The sequence below is a fragment of the Chroicocephalus ridibundus genome, chromosome 10 (assembly GCF_963924245.1).
Source record: "Chroicocephalus ridibundus chromosome 10, bChrRid1.1, whole genome shotgun sequence".
Classification (NCBI taxonomy): domain Eukaryota; kingdom Metazoa; phylum Chordata; class Aves; order Charadriiformes; family Laridae; genus Chroicocephalus; species Chroicocephalus ridibundus.
Window position 1 is genome coordinate 14,111,111 of NC_086293.1, and position 12,563 is coordinate 14,123,673.

Genomic DNA, 12,563 nt, shown 5'->3' on the forward strand with positions numbered 1-12,563 from the left:
CATTGCTGACTTTGGATACCTCTGCTTCAACTGCCTATTAGAAAACCCTTTAAAAGAATTTAAGCTGTAGATTGCTGGTGCTTCCTTATGCCTTTCTTTGCTTATCTGGTCAAAGGGACCAGTATCTATTGCACATGGAGGCAGAAAGTTTTAATTAGCCTACAAGAAAGCTTGTAGTGATAGGACGTAGGGCATGTAGTGATAGGATGAGGGGTAATGGCTTCAAACTGGAAGAAGGGAGATTTAGATTAGATCTCAGGAAGAAATTTTTCACTCTGAGGGTGGTGAGCCCCTGGCCCAGGTTGCCCAGAGAAGCTGTGGCTGCCCCATCCCTGGAAGGGTTCAAGGCCAGGTTGGACGGGGCTTGGAGCAACCGGGGCTGGTGGGAGGTGTCCCTGTCCCGGGCAGGGGGTTGGAACTAGGTGATCTTTAAGGTCCCTTCCAACACAAACCATTCTGTGATTCTATGATTAAATGTTAGCAAACTACTTTGAGGCCACTGGATGAAAATTTGCTTCTTAACTGCAAAGCGTGAACATCTAGAGTAAGGAAGAAGACTGTTGTCGAGTAGTAGCTCTAAGGGGTGAGGGGGTGTGTGCCAGTGTGTGTTTTGGTAACCTGAACAGGCAGAGAAAAGCCCAAGGCTGCTGCTCTGCTCAGCCCTGTACAGCCAGGGCAGGGTGGGCAGCTCATGCGACAGAGCGGGCAGAGACACGCTGTCCTCACTGAACGAGTTAACTCTGCGCTAAGAGGTATTAAATAAACCCCACACAATTACAGCAAGTATTTCCCCACGTTTCCAATGCTGTGCTCAGAGATGTTGCCCCAGGTATTTCATTTTTCAGATATTGTCAAACAAACAGAATTCTACTCTAAAAATAATTACGAACGGATCTATAAACGTATTTAGCTTTGGCAGACCTGAAATGAATAGATGTTTCTTAAATGTAATTGTGTAAATTGTGTAAATGCCGTGCCTTCAGATATTTTCCATGCTGGTCAGTGCTGGGTTAGAGAAAGCGTAGGGACTTTAGGGAGTCAAAACTTCGTTCTGCACATCTCTGTAGGCAGCGCGGTGAGCCAAGGGTATTCTGTTTTACCTCTGCTTCATGACGCAGTAACACCATGAGGCAATATTAGCACCCAGGGAGAACACAGTACGTGTATTACAACCTTGCGTATGGATTAGGAAAGAAAACGCTTCCCCTTTGCTGTTGGGGTGTCTGGAAATCCCAGTGAGCATCTCTGTCCCAAAGAGTTGAGCGTGAAAGAGCCTGGGCTCATGGCGCCCAAAGAACTGGAAAATAAATTTCAGTTTTCCTAGTTTTAGGGGAAAAAATTAAAGCTATGGTGCTACCAGGGCAATATCTTAATTCCTTGACTGGTACATTACTGGGCTTGCTGGGAGCCCTGGTTACAGTGCTGCGAGCTGCTTCACCATCGCTGGTATAGTCCATATTACCCCAGGCCTTAGAAATAATGGACACCAATCCTACAGGACAGCGCAGGGCCTCATTTCTCACACGGGGGCTCAAATCTTGAAGCAATAATGTGCAGAGACACGTTGACAGGTGTCCACACCTGCTTCAGAATTTAAACCTTAAACCCTAGGCCCACAAGGGCTTTAAGAAAATGAGCGTCTAAAGATGCTTCCCCAAAGTACGGGGGAAGGCGATAGCCGGAGACGATCACCTTTTTGTGACACTGTTCTTTTAGGATCATAGCTACACCTTCAGACACACATTCCTTGATCATTGTGTGTTAAAGCTATCATGCAGAAGAGTTTGCTCATATAATAGCATATTGTTGACAACAAACTAGAAGAGACATTTAAAAAAAAAATCTTACAATGCATGCTTAAAAGTGTAAGAAAAAAAAAAAAGAATTGTATTTTTAAAAATCAGTTATTTATCAATAGTCCTGGCTATAACTGGGGATTCACAGCATGGATGCTGAAAGAATGGAGACAGCATTGTAATGAAAAAAGCGTATCCATCATCAACAATACAATACTTACTGTGACCTAAGGTCAGGTTTGTACAGTTACACCAGATGTTAGATTTCAGCCGTTCTTTGAAATGAAGAAACACAATGGTTACTATTCCTGTAGTGTTGTGGATTTCATTAAACAACAGGTTTATCTTTCAGCTTCAAAACGTAGAGCAAGATTAGGATATTCTAACATTTACGTTTCAGAAAGACCCAGTAAGCATAATGTAAAGTAGGACTGGGGCGCTACGGAAAAAAACCCAACCTATTTTGAATGCAACAGCCAGCTTTTTCCGGTGGCAAAATTCAGAGACAGTGACGCAAAGGGCGAAAGCAGCACATACAGTAAACAGCTCTGACGGCGTAGCTGTGTCTAAAGCAGCCCAGGAAAGGGTGTGCGTGTCCCCCGGGACGCGCGGCCCCACGGCACGGGGGAGAGCAGGCGCGTCCTTGAGCAGGGCTCGCTTCTCTCCTCTCCTCTTCCGTCTCAAGCCATCACCGCAGCGTGCGGCCATCGTTAGAGGAGCCAAGCCTAAAAGGTGGCTGGAATTGCTTAGGATTTCCTTTGGTCGTGCCCCTGAACTAGACTGCTACAGCCCCGGCTGCTCCCCTCCCTCGCCTCTGAGCTCAGCCCGTCTCTCCAAATAGGAGACATTACCCTGCAACACTGGCCTCTCTTTTGCCTTATTTGCTTTATTTCAGGTCCCTTAGCAGTCACTGTGGGTTTATATAGAATTCTATGTACAATTTCTTATATACACATATATACACATTTATATATATAAGTATAGTATGTAATTATTTACATTATATTGTATATAAAAATGTTACACTACATATCTACACACACATATCCATAACCTTAAGAAATGACTGCCACTCTAAAATTATTTTCTTATTCATTATTACGTATCGGGATACTTACATTCTCAGGCTGAACAGAGGAGATAAAAGACAGGCTTGTCGTAGTTACAAAGAAGCCTTTCGATTGTCTTGTCCTCTGTTTTCTTCACCCCGGGACTTGGTGTTGTTTGTAAACAAGTCCCTGTTTTGGGCAAAGCAGGTGAGACAGAGGAGCAGGGTCCAGGTCCTGAATTATTTCATTAAAAATTAAAGCTTTATAAAAGTGTACACATTTCATTAACTTCACATTGCAGGCTTTGCAAATATTCTAAGGGATGCTAATCTCCTGGCTTTAATTAGATTGAAGGTCTCTTGCAAAGGCTATCATTTTAATATAAAATGAGCGATCTTTTAAGCTTTGTGAATTAGAAAACAAGAACTCCCATTTTAGATCAACAGTTACACACTGAAACAAAAGAGTTTTGGATTGTTTTGTGAAAAGTTAAGGTTTTTGCACTACCCAACGTACAATTGAAAAGCCAGACGGTACATGCATTCTTCGCATCCATCCAGGCATATGCTGGACATACGTGTGCGACACATCCCAGTTCCACCCCAATACTTCCATTAGGTCAGGGTCTTACTGGCGCGTTGGCCCTGTCTATCTTGCTCTAATGACTTTCTGCGCGACATCAAGTAAGTCGACTTTCAGGAAGAATTGCCCAGGGTGACCCAAGAGGGACAGTTTTGGAGGGGAGAGGAGCAGGGCAGAACCTGGGGGTGATGCCTGCGGGATGTCCCTCAGCCTGGGTGACACAGGGGTGGCCTGGCCGTGTGTGTGGGACACCATCTCAGTCCAGCACTGAACGTGTCTTCCTTGCCAGGGACTGCACTGAACTCTCTTAAATCTGCAGTTGTCATCTGCCCCTGTTCTCCTGCTATTATCCCCTGCTAGGAGACGAATTTTTATATTTCTGACCAAGATCCAATCTTCTTTCCCTTATCAAACATAATGGAAAATGCTGTAGTTACAGAATAACAAACTCACCTCCTGGATAAATGTCAATCTATTTTTAAGTGTGGGATCAGCTTGGGAGCTGCCCGTGACAGCGTATCACTTCACGCCAACGTGGTGCCCCTTCATTTCTTACTTTGCTCGCCTCCAGCCCCCCGTGTTTGGTACCACATCTCCTTGAACATCGCCCCTTTTCCCTCTTCCAATTCCATACGCAAAGGGCCTGATCCTGCCGGCTCTCACGTTAGCTCTTGCACAAAGTGAGCGGTTACAGTGCGAATCAGGCGTAGAGCTGGAGCAGCACCTCCAATTTAGGTACCTGGATACTCCTGGGTTTCTGTGCTGAGCGTTTCTCTTTCAGACCCAAGCCCTGCTCAGTTAACTTTCAGCTACATCCCTCTAAGCCTAGAAATTGCGCGTACAGCCGTGCAACCCAGCTCTGTGCAGATTGCTGTTCGACTTTTGGACTCACAAGCTACTTTCAAATTATCGTACTCTGTCTTTTGAGGATCGCATTTTGGAGGTGGACATATTATTCTTTATAATCAGACACAGAGTAGGCTGCTTTATGGAATTTGAGTGCAGCAGGAGACTAGCAGAAGCCCCCTTTATTTGTACTTGTGGGGAACAGACCTCCAAAACCATTGCTGCCATTAGATCCAATTTGAACAGCAGTTAATTAAATAATGATATTTTTTTCTTCCTTTCAGTTGGTAATTCATACCAATTTGGTGTACAGACTCTTCAAAACTAAGAGGGCTAAGCTCCAAGTTTAAATTTAATTAATCAATAATTGTCATTTTTAAACAATCCTGATTTATTCAAAATTGACCTCCAGAAAAAGAACTGACTCCATTAACATCTCTGCTTAGCACTCCGCTGCGGCAGCTCTTTCTGCTGATGGTCTTGCTGGGCAAGTTTCCTTTAAGAGAACAAAATCCTCAACTTCATTTCTACAGTTCCCTAATTTTGATTCAGAGCCACATCTTTGTTTAAAGGTTTATGTAGATAAACCTCAATTTTGTCAATCTCAATTTTGTATAAGAAGTAGGATCAACTTCTAATTTCCAATGTTAAATCCTACGCTGTGCTTTCCACCGCAATATTCTCAAGATGACTATTCCAGGTTAGATCCCATGCTGGGTTCAACACTTAGAATAAACTAAAGTAACAGTAACTTCATTTATTCATTAAGAACACGGACTTGCTCTGAAACTGTCTGATGTGCAGTGAGCTTTCAAAGTTCAGGTTAAGGTAGACAACAGCGGCATGGACAATGACAACGACATTTGGGACTGCCTGAAATACAAATCTGCAGCCTTCCTATTGCTTAAGGACACACACTAATACAAGGAATCTTTTGTGATAGCCTGTATATGGATGAGGTATGAATGATCTTCCCACAGAGTGCCCAGCTGCTATGGTAATGGAGTGTTGTTTTAAGCACCCAGCGAGAGGTGAAAGCTCATTGGCCATCATATTTTCTTCAGCACACCATCCATCTTAAGTATATCCTTGATACCGCGGCTATATATGCTACCAAAACAGCAGCAGAGTATTAGCACAGCGGAACCAGGCTTGTGGCTGCTGTGCTGCCAGGATGCTGCCACTCGTCCTCCTGCGCGCACTGACCCAGGAGGGTGCGAGGGGACGGAGAGAGCCCTGAGCTCCAGCTCTGGCTGGAGGAAACCCCCACAGACAATCAGTAGCACACAAGCATTACATTCCCCTTCTCAGCAAAGTACTGCTAAAAGACAAATATTAAAGCATGCCAGACATTCGAATACTATTAAGATTGTGAGAAATGACCACACTGGAGTAAAACTGAAGTCCACGTAGTGCAATAACCCGTGGGGTTTGGTGCCTAGGAGAGGACGAGGTGGAGAGAGAACACTGCTCAGGCTACGCACCCGCTCCCAGCCAGCTGGGGTTAGCTCTGCTCCTCCTGCACCTCGCGCTTCTCGTGTAAGATTGACCTAACAAACACTTTTCCTGTACGTGCTGTGACAGGTGCTGCATTTGAACAAATTTTAATAGACAGCATATTAACTCTGACGGCTTCAGATAGCTGAGGTACGTGTGCGCGTTTGCATCTCCTGTATAAACATTCCTGACTCTCATCTGCTTTGATCAGTATCACTCACTTCTCTGATCCTTGCTCTTTCCCAGCGTCGTGACAAATTTTTGGTTCCATGTCAACATCAGTATCTCATTGGCTGTTGCGGTGGGTGAGATGGGCGAGTTCGTCTCGGTATCACTTCATGGCACTTCTTCAAAAATTGATCTGAAGGTATCGTGAAAGTTTTCAAAATGTGCGTTGCAAATCCTCTGTTGAATTCCAAATTTCTGAGTGTCTCATTGCCATGGATTTTTAGGATCTGGAAGACACGGGTACATTTCTGCTACCACCGAGCTGAATGGAAGGGGACAGAGCAACTTGGACTCTTTCCTCCTCACGCTTACACTTCAAAATGTCTCTTGTTTAACCATTGGGCTAGAAAGGAGGAAGGTTTGTGACATTACTCAGACCAAGGTAATACAGCAGAAAAATTTTATTATTCTAAACAAGGAAAATTCCCAGGGAACAAGGCTGGCATTACATTTTTTTACAGGATCTTGGAATTTGACCCATATTCAATGGGACTGTTGGGTCTGTTACATTCATGCTACCTTTTTTCCCATTTTCTTCTTTATATGCATTAGAATATATATGCATTAGAAGGTATTCGGGACCAGATCCATAGCTCAGCTCCATCAGCATCGATAATGCCATACTTATTTCTACTGGAAGAAGGTCTGCCTTAAATTTCGGAGGATATAAGAAACTACACTAAAAGAGCCCTCGACTGCACAGTCCACTGATTCCCCTCTCCAAATTCCCTTTGCCCCAGGCTATTACATCAATCTACTTTTTTTTTTTTTCTTTTCCTAGTGATTGGTATACATCTTAGATACTTGGAACAAAGAGTATTGGTTTGGTCTGTGTTTAGAGCTGCATGTTCTGGAAGTTGTGCATAATACTTAGCATTCTACTTTTTTTTTCTTTTTTGAAATAAAGACTATTCTAATCTGTTATGCCACAGAGAGGTTTTTCTTTCTACTTTAGAGACAACTGCAACATGCAAATATTCTAGTGTTTAGAGAAGTGTGTGTCTATACACATGCAACCTAATCATTAAGCTCATTTTCAAACCATATGCTCCAACTCATAAATAAAGTCTATTAACACTGAACTATTGATCAAATGTAAGGATCAGGGATTCCAGCATCATCTCTTTCTCCGTAGGCTGCTACCTCCACCAGCCCTTATAAGTTAACATTTGAATTGGAATTAGCCCTTGTAATTACATTTATATTAATAGAATTAGAAGGCAAATGCTCTTCTGAGTTTTATCTTCAAGTGATAAACTGAATTGTCACTTCAAGCTATTGCGCTTGCACAGAGATTTACTATATGTGAATCTCAAAGTAATTTTGAGATTGAAACTTGGGCGATTCTAGGGACAGACCAAGATCAAGAGACAGGTTTGTCTGCTCTCAGGTACCCCACAAAGCTTCTCCTTACTGGTTGCTTTTACTACCCCTTTCGGTAACCCTGTCCTTGCATCGACTACTTATTGTGTACAGAAATGTTTATATCCCTCGAGCTCGAGCCTCCTTTAGTTTCTGTTCATTTCCCTTTCTTAGAGCCTGCCCATTTGTTCTCGTATTTGACGCTAGTTTTCTAACACCTCTCCTAGCTATTCCCCTTAGAATAGTATATAAAATAATGATGTCCACCCTGAGCTTTCCTGTCTTCAAAAAGCACTGACCTAGTTTCGCTGCTTTTACAGTGGAAGTTCTCCAGTCCCATGTCAACGAGGTTGCCCTGACATATCTTAGCTCTGATAGTTATCTCTCTCTTTTAATAATGGCATCCTGAATGGGGATTATTTCCTCTAAACGCATCTTCATCCGTTCCCTGTAGAATATTTCCTTTTGAGCTACTTCCAATTGATCTGGTTTTGGTGGTAGGGCTACGCAAAGATAGCTCTGATCTTTCTATCCAGGGCCTGACCACAGGTGATGACGCCTGTGGGCTTTGGCCAGAATTGGAGCCTTTGATAACATATTCCCCAAACCTGTATAAAACACAGTGAAAAAAGCCATAGTTTAAATTGCTCTTTCTTTTTATTAATGGAGCAGATCCTCAGCCAGAGTAGTGGGTCACTTAAGTCCTTGGATGTGCGCAGAGATGACAATATTGCCTACCAGCTACTGAATCGTTATTTTTGTACGGCACTGCTCACTTATTTTCCTTCACTTTGCAGTACATTCTTTCTTTTCGTTATGTCCAAACTTCCCCCTTTTCCTAAGGACCTGTTCCACCATCATGAAAACGAGAGGGAAATTTCACCTAGGCTCATGTGGGAATGTCACGAAGGCCTGGATTTTTCTTCGGGTAAGTTTTTAGTATACTTTAGTTTCTCTATTTGTTTTTTTAAAATTCACTGTGCGTTCCCTCTAATTTCGCTACCCTATTTATTTATTTATTTATGCCTTCTTTAATATTCTTTATCCTTTCTCATTGACCACTGGCTAAGTGCTCCCCGGCTGTAATAACTTCCCATCGTCACTTACCGTGTTGGTGGTGCAGGAGCTGGAGCCGCACTCTTGTACCTGCAGCCTGACAGCCTCTGGTTACGGCGCGTGTGCCTGCTTTTAAATTAACGTTCGGCATCATCCCATCATACGCCGCTGACACATGGCAAACCCCAGTGACCTGGGTTTCTTCAGGGTATGAGTGATTAGAGCTGGAACGGGCTAGATGTGAAACTGCTCTGGTTTATGTATTTGAGCCACCCAGACCGGGTAAGCAATTTTTCTTTCTGATAGTTATTGAAGAATGTTGGTGTCCTCCATCACCTGCCTTAGTTCAGCCTCAGAATCTCCTTGCACCGGCTGGGTGCTGTGTAAGGAACATTTCTACTGTGCTGTTCAGGAGAAATCAAGCTGACTTCTATACGGTTTGGCTAATTTTGTGTGGCAAAAAGCAACAGGAACATTTGCTAATTCGCTTTGTCCTGGGAGCTCCTTGCAGCAGGGGCCATCCTGCCTGGCCGGGGAGAGGGCATTGTTTCACAGGGTGATAGCTTCCATCACTTGTGATTGGATTTTTTCTTTTTTTTTTTTTCACAACGCGTGCAGTCGTGATTTACACTGATGTTACAATGGTTTTTTTCCCTAAAAATAGAATGTATTTTTCTACCCAAAATGTTTAGCTTGGTTGGGTAGCTCTTCCGAGTGCTTTCTGTGGAACGGAGGCAGACCAAAATGGCAAAAAGATGTAAATAATGGATTCTGTCCCACTGAAACCTCTGGGCTTGTTCCCCAAGCTGGTCTTTCATGTAGATATATTATCTCACTGAGAATTTCTTGTCAAACTATGTTAAGTAAATAAAAGAGAGGTGAAATATCAGCAACAAAGCTAACAAATGGAGCTGAATGCTCCACTTGAAAGAACAGATCTAGCTGTTTACCATGCTAATCTGAAATGAAATGAAAATGTATGTTTTTCATCTTTTCAGACAACGATCTTCAAATACAGGTAGCTGAGGTCTTTCACAACACCGATTTTTTAAATTTTTTTTTTTTTAAAGAAAACCCCTATTGTGGAGGTATTTTGTGTGGCTGGATGAGTGTAGAAGATAAAATATGTATTACTGTTGATGGTCTTACCAGTCTGACTGTTCTAATTTGCCTGGCTCATAACTTGCTGGTGCTAAAGAAGGGTAGGCAAACACTTCTGCATGCTCGGAGGTTTACATCAAGCCCTGGATCCCTTCCCCTGGCTGCTCCTAGTCTGTCCCAGTACACACAGATGGCTGTGCTGGGCGGCTGTTCGGTAGCACCTGAAAAATCTCTGCAGCATCCAAGCCGGACATTAAAGTTATTGGTAGCACCTAATGTTTGTTGAGTTCAAGTTAGCATTTTTCTCATACTCGGGGGGCCAGAGACTAACTAGGTGTTATTCTTTGGTTCACAGAGATGAAGCTCGATTTGCAGCCCGGTTCCAGCAGCTTTCCGGAGGGAACATCCTCCCCAGACGGGCTGCACGCTGCTAATTACAAGGGAAATCCTGGCAGTGTCGAAGACAGTGCCAAAAACCCCCTGATTGCAGCAATGCCGGGATCTCACCAGATGTCTGGATTGTTTATCCGTCTGGGGGTTCCTTGCCCGGGTTGTTCGCTGGCCGGCCTTGACCTTCCTCGGGGAGTCACGGCTCCTCTTCCACCCCTGCAGAAGAAGGGCTGTTTCTGACGCAGCTCCGTCCCTGTCCCTACCTCTGTCTGCTTCTCTCTGACGTCTCTTCAGCGTTTTCAGTTTGTTACAGCCAGAGAGGAAGAGAAGCATCTTATCTGGCCACAGCTGTTGGTGCTTTTCCGCTCCCTGTTACCCAGACCCGGCATTGGGCTCTCCAGCGATCACCGAAATCTTGGCTTCACCTCTCAGGGGAGCACTGGTCCATGTAGCGCCTGTACATACCTACAGGGAAAGATGGTGTTGAGTCTCAAGGAGTTTACTGCTTAAGGAGAGACAGAAATATGAAAGTAATCTAATTTTTCATGCAAAACTCTGTTAGGAACTACTAGACTTTCCAAAATGTATTCCAAAGAAATGCAGAGATAGATTCCCGACCGGCATTAATCAGTGCTGATTAAGTCATGGAGCTACCCAATTTCTGCCTGGTGAGTACTTTTCCTGTCATTGATTTATTGCCTTCCTTAGAAAAATAAGACCTGGGAAACAAAAAGTTCAAGTAAATTTGCTCAGTTACCCAGCCAACTGTTGACTATGGTACCGGGGATAATAAATGTTCAGGGGAAATTCCTCGTGCGTGTCCGTGTATTGAGTTCAGGAGCAGAGGTGTCCCGCGTGCACTCCAAATCCTCCCGAAGCTGTGGGATGCAGCTCAGCTGCAAAAAGCAAAAGGAAGGTGTGAGGGTGACGAGGGTCCCTGCAGCACATGAGAACAACGAGACTGGAGCTGGCGGTGCCTGCGGAGAGCCCCCAGCATCGCTCCCCTTGCCGGGGAAGAGCAAAATTGACTTTTCCTTCTCGTCCTGCCATGAGGATGGCCGCGCTCATGGTTGAGATGCAACACTTGCCACCAATACTCCTGTTGATAACTGGTCCCAGGGTGCCGTTTCTTTCCTCCCATTCATAAGAGAACTCGGTGGATACGACTTCAGGTTTGCAGGATTGTGCTGTGTGGGGGTTATTGTTTTCCTGCAGACACATGGCATTATGTTTAAGTCACTGGATACATTAACACCACCATCTGGTTTTGTTTTTCAAATGACAGCATATTATTTGTTAAATACTTTCTACCCCATCTTCTTTAAGATATTTTAAGGATAGAGTCTGCAGAGCTGTACAGAGGACAACTCCTATCGGGTTTATTTGTTTGTTTTACCAGTTTACCAAAGTTGCTTTCCAGCTCTCTTTAGAGTATTTGTTGCGTATTTTCATTAACCTGATACGATGAAATACACTCATAAATCTATGAACTATGCAGCATGAAGAATACAGCTGCAGAAGGCCTTTTCTGCGGATAACATGTGAGACTATCCAAAAGGAAAATGAACATTTTGATTTCTGGGTACCCACTTTGTGCCATTACCAATGGGTCGGGCGTCTGGAAAGAGCTTGTCACTTGGAGGAGATGTCAGATCCTTTAAAGTACACATCACCCACAAATTTATGAGCACTTCTTAGTACTTTAGAAACTATAGCTAAGTTATAGCTAACAAGTCCATCCATTTGCTTAATAATTTGCTAAGCATAAAGAGGACCTTTGCTTTAGTCTTATGGAACAAAGTGAGAAAACTCTTCAAGATACAGTTAAACTGCAATGAAAGGATTTCTTCACCTATGGTCTTTAACTCATTCTCCCTTTTGCCTGTTGAAGGCACCCTATGACTCTCCCAGCTCAGAATGACAGTCACTTGGTGTGCCCTAAACGTGCTCCCACACGGCCAGGAGAGGAGCATTTATTGCTCTATTACCCAAACCCTGCACACGCTGACCATACATTTGCTGTATCTTTTTTTTTAATGAAATCTGCATCGGTACAAACATTTGCCTATTTGCTTGCCAGTGGCACCTGTCACCAACCTCACTCAATGACAATGAACATGAATTATTTTTTTTTTCCTCAAAACCAGAATATTTACATATTTCAACCCTGAGGCTCAGCCCACCCCACCCTTTACTCCAGATCTTCGCCTCTGCACCGCTGCACTAAATAAATTAACAAGTTATCAACAAGACTGCCAGGCCACTACGGGCTCCCCATTACCGAGGCTGTCATTGCCACTCAGGGCTCTGCTGGAACGTGACAACTTCACAGCAGAAGGTCACTCCCCCCAGTCACTCTCTCGCTGCTGCTTGGAGGCAACCATTCTGAGAAATGATTTGTTATGGTAGAATTGGAGGCACATTTGTTAGTTAATTCATTCTGTAAAACTCAAATGAGATGAAAAACAAGCATAGATCTGACAAATGGCATTTAATTATGTCTGAGCCTAAAATTCATAATACATATTTATGCTGCCCTAAGTCATTCGCAGCCAAGGTCCCTTTTATTCTCATAGCTGAGTCCAATTGCTGATATGGGAAGAGGGTGTTAGTGATGGGCTACTCCACGGTCTTTCATTATGGGGCTTCCCTCTTT

At 43.7% G+C, this 12,563-nt stretch overlaps 1 long non-coding RNA gene across 1 annotated transcript; it reads right to left on the bottom strand.

Moving 5' to 3' along the window:
- Window positions 1–2,015: 2,015 nt before the first annotated feature.
- LOC134521682 (uncharacterized) lies at window positions 2,016–8,941 on the bottom strand. The gene is made up of 4 exons (XR_010072831.1): window positions 8,468–8,941; window positions 5,992–6,225; window positions 2,915–3,034; window positions 2,016–2,071 (listed from the first exon to the last, which is right to left on the bottom strand). It is a non-coding gene; the product is annotated as an uncharacterized LOC134521682 (long non-coding RNA).
- Window positions 8,942–12,563: the final 3,622 nt, after the last annotated feature.